The 12,601-nt window shown below is 45.2% G+C and overlaps 1 long non-coding RNA gene across 2 annotated transcripts; it reads left to right on the top strand.

Moving 5' to 3' along the window:
• Positions 1–243: 243 nt before the first annotated feature.
• On the top strand, positions 244–12,317 carry LOC128142412 (uncharacterized). Of its 2 annotated transcripts, none has more exons than XR_008235388.1 (3): positions 244–447; positions 768–839; positions 11,553–12,317. It is a non-coding gene; the product is annotated as an uncharacterized LOC128142412 (long non-coding RNA). The 2 variants fall into 2 exon arrangements; XR_008235387.1 differs by lacking the exon at positions 11,553–12,317 and adding an exon at positions 1,533–3,055.
• Positions 12,318–12,601: the final 284 nt, after the last annotated feature.

Here is a 12,601-nt window from a genome sequence, read left to right as displayed (position 1 = left end):
CCATTGTAATTAGCTCTAAAATTCACAATAAAAGGAACTGGCTGGAGCATCAGGTGGAGCTGTGATTACAGCAAGGTAGACCCAGATTCTGGTTATATTAATGACTTGTGGAAGGGTATTGCAGCAATGACAGATTTTTTGGGTGACTTCAGGTTGATGCTGATAAATCTGCATAACCTTCATGTCACCCAGACCTTTGTGCTGTTACAGATCTGTCCTGCAGAGCTGGAGGGACCGAGTCAGGCAGATCTTCCAGGGTGACCACGTCCCTCTGGCCAAGGGTGCCGGTCTGGTCTGGAAGGCATTTAGTCCAAGAAGAGCTGCGAGAATGGAAACTGAGCCTCCCTGCCTCCTTTGTGACTGAAGCAACCAAAAGCTGATGGAGCCTCATGCCTGAATGAGGCAGCGCTGCTGGTCACTGGCTGCCCGTGCTTGCCGTGGTGCCTGGTACGTGGGTCTGGTGTGGTTAGGGATGTCGGAGGGCAAGTTTATAGCAACAGCAGGGGACCCAGCTTCTGAATGTTCTCAGCTATAGACAACCCCACATTGACCTGAGCTGGTCTGTTCTCCTTACAATGGGATCGAGGGGACAGCCAAGGGCTTGGGACAGCTCGGGCAACTGATGATGCTGGTGAGGCCTGAACTGAAAGCTTTCCACTTTGAAGGCTTTGGAGGGAGGGAGTTCTTGGCATTATGGGACTGGCTGGTGATAACGAATTGCTTCCCAATACATTTGGCTTTTGCTTTTCCTTTCCTTTAATTTACAGGTGTCCTTCCACAGCATGAAAAAAAAGATTGATCTGTGATTCCCTGTAATATCTATAGAGGTGCCTAAGCAGGTGAGCGAATATACCTCCCTCCCACAGCACCCCACCCCCCAAAAAAACCCTTACCCATGTCTCAGGCTCTGAAAGAAAGCACTCAGCATCTCTAGTGAATGGTGGCTACTTTCTGCATTTGACATAGCTGCATGTGGTAGCCAAAGATGTGTAAGCTCTCCTGGTGTTACTCTTCTGCATATGAAATCCCTCAGGAGGTCAGTGTAAACTGAGACCTATGGTCAATCCTGCCCTATTTTGTTGAAGTTGCATGCCAGCAACGTGGTCCTAGCTTGAGTGGATCATGACCTTGATGTCATTCTCTGATATGACATCACCCACTTTGGCATTGGCAGGCACACAACTAGGCTTGCAGAATGGTGACATGTCCTCCCTGTTGGTTTAGAAGGACTGTCTGTTTTTACAAAGGTTTTTCCCCCTTCTCCTGCAAGGCAGAAGAGTCAGAAGAATATCAGCTGCCTGACAACATAAAGGTCTCCCTCTCGCTGCGTATGAGTCAGGTGTTGAGTGTTCATCGATGTGCTAGACAAGTCCCTGTGCTCTTGGCAGTGGAAAGAGCTGCCTGCTGTTGTCCCCCCCAGACCATGCTGGAAGGGCTGCGGGGCACAGCCCAGTCTACCAGGTGGCCCAGGCAACCTGCCGTACACCTCTTGGATTTGATCCTGGTGTTTCTTATGTCATTGGTGTCCACAGGTGTGTTTGCAAGATGAAAATATGGGGACTGAAACTGCTTCTCTGCTGCTTCTGTCCCCATTTGTCAGCACAAACCATCTTCTGCAGAAAATGCAGCTGTTGGAAAGGAAACCTTTGTAATGGAATGGGTCCTGCTTGACCAGAGACTGACAGCTAACCACCCTGAGATGGCAGGCTGCTAAATATTGACAAGCTCCATGCTCATCCTCTGCCTAGCTCCAGTAAGGTGCTGCATACAGTTTCACTCATAGCATGGGAATGATCTCAGCTGCCTTTGGCCTTCTAAAATTTTAGAGAGAGCTAAGGGAGGCAGACAAGCACATCTGGAAGGACCATCATCCAAGATGACTTAAGCACTGCTTTCAGGGTAACCTGAATTATCTCCTGATACCTGGGTTTTTAGGAAAAATGGATCCCATCTGAAGACTCAGAAAACCTAACTGCGGGGTATAATTTTACCCATCTTCATTTTCGTGGTTTCTTGGAAACCTGGCTTTTATTTAGAAAGACTTTATGTAGATATTTGTCTTTCTTTTCCACTCTGTCCCTGTTAGACTCTTCATCATACTAGCAGTGGTATTGGTAGTCAATAGGTCAAGAACACTGATCTCAGTGATGCTAATGTACATGGACTCACACCAGCTCTGCTGCTGTCCCATGTTTTACTGAATGTCTGCCATGACTCAGTCTGTGAATATAGCTTAAGCAGATGGATATTCCTGTTTGCTTTACTCTTGTGCATATAGGTTGCGGGATCACGCCTCCTATCTACAGAGCTCTATTACAAGGTGTTTGATATTGATGTATCAGAGGTACCAGGTGGTGTGTGCTTTGCAGGACTCTGGATAACACCCTACCCGGGTTTGTCCTGCCCTACCAAGTTGCACCAGCCTCACTAGTGTCCCTGTGGGCTGCCAGACACAGCCTGAGTCATGCTGACAGCACACTGAAGTGCTGCCAAGGGATGTTAAACCCATTTGCTGGGTGAAATGTGCCTCCTACTAGCCCCAAGCGTGGCTGTTTGCTGAAGCACCCATGCTTATCTTCCTTCAGCAAGTATCCTACAGTCCCTGTGCCCCACATTTTTGTTCATACTTGAACCCTCCTGCCCAGAAGCTGTGATGCCTGGAAGTGTACCCAATCCTCACAAAGCCTCCTGCTCTTTGCAGATGGTGGCTGGCTCACCTTTGCATGCACTCAGGAACAAAACAATGTTTCAGTGACACTATCACTTTACAGGAAGACCAAGCAGAGCCATCAGAATTGGCTGGAAGAAGGTGATACAAACCATCAGAGCGCCAAGACCTCGCTGGTACTCTGATGAACAGAATGACAAATTACCTTCTCAGGCAGGGTCAGGGTTCACTGAAACCATTAATTTTCATGTGTTTCTCAGAGCCTCCAAAAAGTCACCTTCTTTCCCCACTTGGATAGCAGATGAGAGTGCATTGGCAGGGACAAAAGGAATTCTGCTGTTGAAATAACACTAATTTTAAGAGCATGACCTGGGACCACAATGCAGGACTGACAATGTAAAACCAGGAGAGAGCAGCCAAAATGTCTTCCCATGTCAATACTCTGTAATCAGCTTTGTTGCGTAAAAAACTCTGGCTTTTGTGAGAATGTAATCCAACAAAACACATTTCAAATGAATAAATCAGCTTTCCCTGATGGTAAGCTATGTGCAGAGCAATACTGAAGCATTCAGGGTAGCTATGGTGACAGTGTCTTCCCGCTAACAAAGAAATACTCTGGACTTAGAAAAGGATTTGTGAACAACCAATAATTGTGCATCCGGACCACAAGAGTTTGTAGAAAAAAGGGTGGCAAAGTTCTTGAACACAAGTTTTTGTAATACACTATTTCAATGTTGCAGTTAGATTCTGAAAACAGCCAAACCAGTACATGCCTGATTTGCTGAAGGGGCGCAACTTGGCCAGGATCACAGATTTTTGTCATTTCTAAAGGCTGTGGTTTATCTCTGCTTGCACAATTTTCAGCTCCTTTGGAAAAACTCTGCTGAACTTTTCACACAGCTGGTGTTTGCTCACAGCCTGGGTGTTCGTAGGCAGGGCTGCCTTGTTCTTCTCACCACTTCAGGGATCTTTCCTACACAAATCTCTAGAGATCTTGGAGAGGAAGGGTCACTGAAGGGCAGTAATTATGATATGGAGGTGGCCAGCCAGAGGACTTCTCAGACATTGTCGGCCATACAGTATTCCCCCAAAGCATATATCTATCATGCTTGCAGTGGATTGACCCTGGCTGGACACCAGGTGCTCACCAAAGCCGCTCTGTCACTCCCCCTCCTCAACTGGACAAGGGAGAGAAAATATAACAAAAAGCTCGTGGGTCGAGATAAGGACAGGAGAGATCATTCACCAATTACCTTCATGGGCAAAACAAACTCGACTTGGGGAAAATTAACTTAATTTATTACCAATCAACTCAGAGTAGGATAATGAGAAATAAATCCAAACCTTAAAATACCTTCCTCCCACCGCTCCCTGCTTCCCAGGCACAGCTTCACTCCCGAATTCTCTCCCTCCTCCGCCCTCAGCAGCACAGGGGAATGGGGAATGGGAGTTGGGGTCAGTTCAGCACACATTGTCTCTGCTGCACCTTCCTCCTCTTGGGGAGGACTCCTCACTCTTCCCCTTCTCCAGTGTGGGGTCCCTCCCACAGGAGACAGTTCTCCATAAACTTCTCCAACGTGAGTCCTTCCCACAGGCTGCAGTTCTTCACGAACTGCTCCAGCGTGGGTCCCTTCCATGGGTTGCAGTCCTTCAGGAGCACACTGGTCCAACGTAGGTCCCCCGCAGGGTCACAAGTCCTGCCAGCAAACCTGCTCCAGCGTGGGCTCCTCTCTCCACGGGGCCACAGGTCCTGCCAGGAGCCTGCTCCAGCACGAGCTTTCCCACGGGGTCACAGCCTCCTTCGGGAACCCACCTGCTCCGGCGTGGGGTCCTCCCTGGGCTGCAGGTGGATATCTGCTCCACCATGGACCTCCCTGGGCTGCAGGGGGACAGCCTGCCTCACCGTGGTCTTCCCCACAGGCTGCAGGGGAATCTCTGCTCCGGTGCCTGGAGCACCTCCTCCCCCTCCTTCTTCACTGACCTGGGGGTCTGCAGGGCTGTTTCTCTTACATGGTCTCAATCCTCTCTCTGTCTGCAGTTTCTGTGCTACAGCAACTTTTTTTTCCCTTCTTAAATCTGTTATCCCAGAGGCGCTACCACTGTCACTGATGGGCTTGGCCTTGGCCAGCGGTTGGTCCATTTTGGAGCCGGCTGGTATTGGCTCTGTCGGACATGGGGGAAGCTTCTAGCACCTTCTCACAGAAGCCACCCCTGTAGCCCCCTGCTACCAAAACCTTGCCACGCAAACCCAGTACAATGCTCTCCACTGCACATGAGAAAATTCATAGCTTGCACTGTGTTTTCCCTCAGGTCACAACCCATTAGGAGATCCAGAAGTGTGCCCATGGTCTCATTGAGGTCTGCTGCTCTTCAACAGCCATGAATATGGAAATATTTATACTCATGAATTTGTTTGTGTTTTGGGGAGTTACATTCATATTTTGGTGTTAACCTCTTGAATTTAGCAACAACACACAGGCTGTTTGCCTTACCCTGGAGCTCACAGTATCTTGAAGAGCTGTTCTTGCTACACCCGCTGAGACCTTCCATAATAAAGTGAGAAAATATGTAACAAGAGACACTCACAGAAAAGCACAAAGCTTTAGAGTCTGAAAGTAGGTCTGAAAGACAGAAAAGAGCGCTAAGATGTAGGCAAATTTGTCCTCCAGGTCCCTGCACAGCAAACTGGAGCTCTTCAAACAGACAGCGAGCAAAGATGCAAAGGGCCGTCTCAGGAGGTGTGGTACTAGGTACAACCGTGTCCTCCTCCATATGCCTTACCCTGGTGTGATGCAGCAGAAAGCTCTTGGGAAGGCTTTTCTCCAGTGGAGAGTAGGACTACTGAATGCATCCACACTTTCACAGCGTCCCAGGATGCACTTCGTTTTCCGAGCAGTTTGTGTACTGTCATTGCGTGAACCCCCGCTGTGTGGAAAGCCAAGTTCTCCTCCCTTCTGGTGCAGGTGCACAGTATAACTCTTTCCTTCTGTTCTGGAGGGCTATCCAAGGCAAAAAAAAAAAAAAAAGCTCCTGACTCTACAGGCAGAAAACATCACACTGTGATATTTGCCATAAGCAGCTATGTCAGACTGTGCAGTTCAGGTTCTCCTCACTCGCCCAGTGCCTCGGCTGGTTCTTGTGCCCAGCCCGCAGCTAGCTGCAGGAAATCAGCAGATGGCTCGTCCCTCAACCCCAGCAATTGCATGTCTCTCTTGGCCTCTCAAACAGCGTGCAAAACATAGTGTGCATTGATAACAGAATGTTTGCTGTATAGCTTCCAGTCTGTTCATACAACCTTTCTATTGGTCATTTAAGTTGCCAAAGGCTCGCACCGTGATCATCCAACATCTGCTCCTTTAATAACATATTCTTTCCTTGCTGTAGGACAGTTGTTATATTTGATATATTTCTTCATTTCCCAAGGAAGTGAGAGTATGGTAGGACCTTAGGAAACACAATCAGCACAGCAACACTGCTAGTATGACTGTGTCGGGTTTGGAGGAAAATGTTCTTGCCTGAAGCTTTTGAAAACATTTTGTGTCCCTGTGATCACTAGGGAATAACCATCACTGGTGTCAGTGGTGCATTCCTGATTATCTGTACGTCTGCTGGGTTGTCCAGCAGAGGTCTGTAAAATCATGGGTCAAACAGAGGAAGTAAATAAGGAACAAAAGGTGAGTGTGTCTTCGCAGCATGAATGAAGAGCACTGCATAGCAGGTTCAAAAGAAACACGAGACAGACTTCTTCCTGTAACATACAGGTAAATGGTGGGACCCTTGCTGCAGAGTATTATGAATACTAAGAGTTTACATGGGACTGGACAAGTGTTTCTTGAAGATGGGAGAAAAACAAATCAAAGACTATTAAGCTCCCAAACCTTACTCTCGGCTCCTAAAGTCCCTGAGCAGCAATTTGCTGGAGTTCTCCAGGACAGTGCTACATTCTGGTTGCCTGTCCTTCTTCCTAAAGCATCTGCTGTTGGCCATTATCAGAGACAGAATAACAAGTTTTATTTGGCTTCAGCCTAACATGCCATGCCCATTCTCATCTGTTAGTGCCGCACTGCCATGGGGATGTGCACTGAGCACCTGAGATGGAGGAGAGGCAGGGTGTCAGGGGCAGGAGATATTTCATCTGTCACTCTGCAATGGAAAGAGAAACCCACTCCATGGACCTGGTCTGTTACCTCCTGTGTATTGCCCAAAATCCTGATGCAGTGCAGCCAGATGCACCGCACGGCCCTGCATGTCTGTTGATTGCTACACTTGTTGGAGAGTTGTCCAACACCAAGCCAAATGCCCTCCAGCTGCAAACCACTGTGGCTAACTTCTGGAGCAGAAACACCAATCATTTCTTTACCTGGAGTCTAGTGGGGTGAGCCGGGCACGCTGCTGGAGCGACATGGTTTCCCCATCCTAATGACCTGAGGAATCTCACATTTTCGCCAGCATCCCAGGAGACCTCTCACCCTGGGATTCCCATTGCAGCCACATCCCAGGCAGATGGGCTGCCCATGCAACAGGGAATCAAATGGGGAGCACTCCATCAGAAGAAGGATGCTGAAAGCTATCTATGGGGAACGTTTCACCAGTTTACTCCAGATGAGCTCTTTGGTTTGACTGTGCCCACTGCCGTTGATATCAACTGAGGTGCTGATGCCTGAGTTTGGCTGCCTAAGCCCATTTTTTCTCTGAGTATGCTGGGCCTTGTCATATGGTACTTAGCATTTTTACTCCATGCCTCACTAAGAAAGGTTAGGTTGTGTGGTTATTATTAGCACGCATTCGGGCTCTTAGCAGCAGTAGGACTCAAGCAGTAGCACATGTAAGGACATTGGGTAATGTGACCTTTTGTTTGTGCCAGGGTATGTGCATGAGTTCTTAGATACAGAAAGTACCTTAGACCTTTCTTGCCTCCCTTGTTCTATTTACAACCTGAGTGTATTTAGGGTATAGGGAAATGAATCAAATCTGACTTAGACTTTATTTAGCACTGTAGCTACAGTTCTTATTTTGACCCTGTTAAACATTTTCTTTGTAGATTGACTTCCTTTGGCTCATCGATTCACCATTTGACATGAGAAGTATGCAGTCATCTTATTGATTTTTTTACTTTTTTGCCTCTATAGTTAATTTTATAAACTGGTTCTTCAAATCAGTAAGTAAGTGAACTGTCGGTATTTCAATATAGCTGTTACAGAGATGTGTGCGCCTGGTGTTATCATAAAATGCTGTGAGAAGTGAACCAACCAGTATCTGTAAAGTGTGAGCTCAGCTTGCTCATTAAACAGCCTTTTCATGCTTTTTCTTTTTAAAATAGGAAGCGATGATGTAAAAGATGATCATCCAGGAATGGAAAAGTAAGCAAATCAGTAATAATATTTAGGAAGTGTATATCATCTTTCACCTCAAGATTTAAAAGTGCTTTATCAACCACTAATTAAGACTCAAAACCAGCAGGGTGTTACTGTAATGAGTACTGAGACATCCTACTTCATGCTGAGCTGAAAATAGTCTTGAGCATGCTAATAAGTTTCTATTGTAGACCTCCCTATGGTCTGTATTAACAGGGTCTGAAATATTATGAACAGGATGGGCAGTCAAATATTAAAGTCAAAGTAAAAATTGTGGTTTACAAAGACAACACCAGTAGTTTCTTTTCAAAATTCCTCTGAGGAAAACAAGATTTTTGCTTTATTTCTATTAATACAAATATTTATTTATCTAGCTGGGGAAAGGATCCCCTTCTTAAAATTTCAAATGTAAATCAAGTTCCAAAACCTGTCATATGAATGTTTTCACTGCTTTATTCTGCAACCATGTGGGAGATTTTCTTTTTAAAGCAGAAGTGTTCAAATCACCATGTGATTTCAGAAGCTCTGGTTTTAAGTAAAACACCAGATATTACGAGTTTTATGGTAAAATGATGAGAGCTAGCAAAAATTAGGGAAAAAAGTATTTATTGAACCTAAGGCAAGTCTTGTGCAGTATTTTCTTCATGGGTCAATAGGGATTCTAAAGAAATATGAGTTGCTATAAAACAACTTGAATGGAGGGGTAATAAAGGTGATACTAAATTCTTACATAGAAAAGAATGAAACCAGGAGATATTTCAGATTTCTGAATGGGATGTGACACTAACTATGTTGTAAAGAGCAAAAGTGTCATGAATAAGTTTTAAGGAAAGCTTGAGTTTCTAGTCTCACTGTAAGCAAGGCTTTTGTATTTCTCAAGTTGCTATAAATAGCCCATCCAAACGGCATTGAACTTCAACAACTAAAAATATGAATAAGGTCACAGAATGATGCTTTTGTGAGTATTTGCTGGTAAACTAGGAAGGAGCATGAAACTCTGTCGGAAAAGAGATTTAAAGCACCTTCGGTATTCACACGGTATCCTTCAGGAGTTTACCCAGATCCAAGTAACTACAGCTCAATACTTGCTGGATTCATTACAAATTAAACTAGTGATAGCCCATCAAACATGCAATTTCCACCTAAATTAGAAATAGCTACTAACGATTTCTGTTAATGGGTTTGGTATATAATTATTAGATACTGTCCCCATATACACAATAGGTTTTTTACCCACTCAGGCAAGGATATAGTTTGATTTGGAATTTGCTCTATGCACACTGTGGCCCTTCCACCCATAAAAGCTCTTGAGGTTTCTACCTAGCCAAGGGCTTTTTGTTTCCAAGTTTGATATATCATTCTGGCTTGGCCTAATCATGCTACCCTTCTGCCTTCCCTTTTCACAGCAGAAAGATCAAGGAATGAGTTTCAAAATTATGAGGGGCCCCTTCTGTCTCCTGATTCAACAGCAGAAGTAGACAGCTTAAAAAACCTGGAGACTGATGCTTGCTATTTTATTTTCTGCTTTCTGTTCAGTTGCGAACATTTTTCTTTTTTTGCTACTTGACAAAACAAATATGCTTCCCCCAGTATTCAGCACTTCCCTACTTTATATGTGTATAGGCGGCTACCTTGGAGTGCACACTTTACTGCCCATTTTTTAGTAAGATTTGACTCATCCTTGCAGATAATGAAAAGCATACTCACTAAAATGATTTGTGCTGCCTTTGCACTTGATGTCATTCCTGTTGTCATGGTTTAACCCTGGCCAACAACTAAGTACCACTCAGTCGCTCACTCACTTCCCCCCACCCAGTGGGATGGGGGAGAGAATCGGAAAAAAAAGCAAAACTCATGGGTTGAGATAAGAATAGTTTAATAGAACAGAAAGGAAGAAAGTAGGGATTATAATAATAACAATAATAAAATTACAATAATAATAATAAAAGAATTGGAATATACAAAACAAGTGATGCACAATGCAATTGCTCACCACTTGCTGACAAATGCCCAGTTAGTTCCCAAGCAGCAATCCGCCCCCCAGGCCAACTCCCCCCAGTTTATATACTGGGCATGACATCACATGGCATGGAATATCCCTTTGGCCAGTTCGGGTCGGCTGTCCTGGCTGTGTGCCCTCCCAACTTCTTGTGCCCCTCCAGCCTTCTTGCTGGTTGGGCCTGAGAAGCTGAAAAATCCTTGACTTTTAGTCCAAACGCTACTTAGCAACAACTGAAAACATCAGTGTGTTACCAACATTCTTCTCATATTGAATCCAAGACATAACACTATACCAGCTACTAGAAAGAAAATTAACTCTATCCCAGCTGAAACCAGGACACCCATGTATTTTGCCTGCGTTGATTGCATCCCTTGCTTCTATAACATTGCTGGGACAAGACTTGTGCACAAGATCATTGCAAACACCACATCTAGCCCATGGCAGTCAGGCACGCAGCACTGACCATAGGGCTAACTGACGAAGTGAATGGTTTAAACCTGCAGCAAAACATTCAAGATTATTACGAGTCTTTAATACCTGTGCAGGGTGGCATCTCCAGAAATATATCATCTGTGAGAAGAGGCCTCTGTTCAACAGTTCCCTCTTCCCATCTAACTCTGTGGTATATCTTCATGGTGCTGGGTGACAGAGATATGGACAGATACAACCTTCTGCCTTTCATAAAGAGGAGATAGAAACTCTTGATTCAGCTCTGAAATGTCTGTGCTTTCCATATGGAAACAAACCAACCCAACCATAGCATTCCTGTTTGTAAAGGCTGGTTGAACCCATTACCTGTAAAGAAAAATCCCGGTAGCCAGCAATACAGGGAACAGCTGAAGAGACAGAATGGTTAGATACCAACGCAAGAGACAGTCCCGGTGCACTGCCCGACAAGTTAGATTCTGATTTTATAATTAGCAAAGTCATGTTCACTTCTTAAAATGCTCCTCCCAGCACACACTCGCCTGCTGGCTTGGGAATCCGCCAGCTGTATGGTGAAGCCCTGATGCATTTGGCTCTCCCTGTACCCCAGGAGAGGTGTTTGCCATGGGAGGCACAAGGAGCCAGGGGGAGCACCCCGGGAGTAGCCCCCACTGCTGTTGGTCAGCAGTGAAGCCTTCACCTACAATTCACCCCCTGGCTCGACGGAGAGCAGGAATCTGTCCTGAGAGTGATGGAGTGCAGAGAGGCTTCAGGCGGCCTCCCGTTGTGTGATTTGTGGTTTTAACATTATTTCTAGAGCAGATGCAGTTTAATCACCTTTCAGTCAAAACTTGGAGATTTGCTTTCTGCTTAAGCCAGTCATATACCTCAGAAGAGATATATAGAGCTATTATTTTAAAGCCAGCCAAAAAAGTCAGGAACAAAATGTGCTTGGATGTTTTTGTAGATATATTTTTGAGGTGTATAACTCAAATGCTGTGGAAACTTCAAGCTAACTGGCAGGAAAACAGAGCAACTCTGTGCTGCCTTCAAAATCCCTGCAATTTTAACTCTTTTATTAACTTCTCTGGTTTTCCCATAGGTTTTGATTCTGTCAATTCTGATTTCAACCAGGCCGCACATGGGAGAAAAGTAAGGTCTAAGCAGGTGGTTGACATGAAATGATCAGCAAATTGTTCCACAACTGTAGGAAATCCAGCACATTCTGCAACGATCTAAGTCAACGTGGATTACAGATGCCAGAGCAACCAGACTCAAGGGACACTTGAACATGTAGGAACAGACATCAAGTATACAGCCTGAAGACTGAAATCCTTAATCCTATGAATAGAAATGCTTCATCAAGATTCTATAGGTTGGGCTTCTTGTTCCCCTCATGAGAAAGGAATATTGACAACACATGTTGAGGGAGTATGTAGAAATCCAAATTATACTTGTCCCTGCAGTGAAGCTTTCAGCAGAGGAATGGACTGGATATCCTGGAGGAACAGGGTTCGGGTATTTTAAACACCTGTTTTTCAGGGACAACTCAAAAGGAGCTAGGAAAAGGCAACTGTCTCAATAACAGCAGTACCTGCAATCAGAATAGACAGAGTAAAAACATTTGTGCATTTGTGGAATGGATTTCTAGCTCATAGTTTTGGGTCACAAGCTATATTGATATACCTGAAAGGGGATTGAAGGAAGCCATCTTTCTGGGAAAATCATTGCATGACTGCCCTGGGGGACAGTTCTTCAACCTTCCGGATCCTCCAGAGATGGCCTTTCTCAGAGATGGAGGACTGGGCTTCAAGCGCTGTATGGGGTGGAGCTGACCTGGTAGTCCCTTACTTGCTGTTTGTCCTACCTAAACAATGGGTCTGATGAAAAAAACGATTAAAAATTGTGGTGTGCTCATCATGAGAATGTGTCGTGGTTGGCATCTAGCCTGAGTGGTTCCATCCCACCTATGTAGCACCCCTCTGTGCTTCTGGGTAGGAAGAGAGAGAGCGCCATTTATGGGATCATGTTTTTACATCTCTGTACAACACACCGCCTGATTTCAGTGGTGAGTGAAGTGTTTCCTGAGCCAAGGCTATTCCAGCAGTTGCTGACTTTGCAAAATGCTTTGAAACCAAAAGGGTGAAAAGT

This window comes from Harpia harpyja, chromosome 5, assembly GCF_026419915.1.
Source record: "Harpia harpyja isolate bHarHar1 chromosome 5, bHarHar1 primary haplotype, whole genome shotgun sequence".
Lineage (NCBI taxonomy): Eukaryota > Metazoa > Chordata > Aves > Accipitriformes > Accipitridae > Harpia > Harpia harpyja.
The sequence above is the reverse complement of the archived record's forward strand: the minus strand, read 5'-3'. Positions and strand labels throughout refer to the sequence as shown.